Raw genomic sequence first — 933 nt, 5'->3', positions numbered from 1 at the left:
TTCAAAGAACAAAGAACTTCATCAGAACCTCAGAGTATGGCTCAAGATCATTCTGGGAACCATTCATCATCGCCCAGCCTCAAACTCCTCTGACTACATCAATACAGATCAGAAGTGCATTCTGTATTGCATTCACAAGGGTTTGAAGCTCTGCCTTCCTGCACTACTCTTCAGATATCTCAGAGACTCTGTAAGGGAGACAAGAAACAACATGAAACCCAGAACCTACATCCCCCTGGGAAGACTTCTGTCTGATGTCTTCATCGAAAATGGGCTTGTAGATCATCTGGAGAAGAACAAGCTTATGGAAGATCTGGCAATAGATACTGGAAAGCCTCTGAACGCCAGAAATCTCAAGAGCATGGGAATCTTGAAGAAGATTCAAGTCAGACCCACTATGGACACCTCCTGGGATGCCTTGAAAGATCAGAGGAAGCTGCCCCATGGTCTTGCAAGGTTCTATAAGAATGAACCCAAAGACGCTATCCTCTTCTATATGCAGCGTCTGAAGGATGAAGGAGTCGACATCTCCGACTTCAGATTGGATGACTGTCTAGATTCAGAAGAAGACTTTGTCAGGTTCAAAAGAGGTCCCTCTTCAAAGAAGTCTTCAAAGGCAAAGAGAGCAAGGCTGGGAGAAACTTCTGGAACCAGATCTCCAGCGCCTCTGCAAGTAACTACTGGTACGTCTTCTCCCTCTATTCCCTTTGAACCTCTTGTGGCTTCCTCTTCTAATCCTCTCCCAACACCACCTATATACACATCCTATGAAACCCCACCTTCTACAACCAGAACCTCACAACCTCCACCCAATTTTAATATCGCTCACACTACCACTTCCTCTTCATCATCTTCAGACCCAGAATCACCTCCATACCTTATCCTTTCCTCTGACCCAGAATACTCTGACCCTAACTCTCCAACCCTAGCCCA

Source organism: Lathyrus oleraceus, chromosome 5, assembly GCF_024323335.1.
Source record: "Lathyrus oleraceus cultivar Zhongwan6 chromosome 5, CAAS_Psat_ZW6_1.0, whole genome shotgun sequence".
NCBI classification, from domain to species: Eukaryota; Viridiplantae; Streptophyta; class Magnoliopsida; order Fabales; family Fabaceae; genus Lathyrus; species Lathyrus oleraceus.
This window is presented reverse-complemented; position numbering follows the sequence as displayed.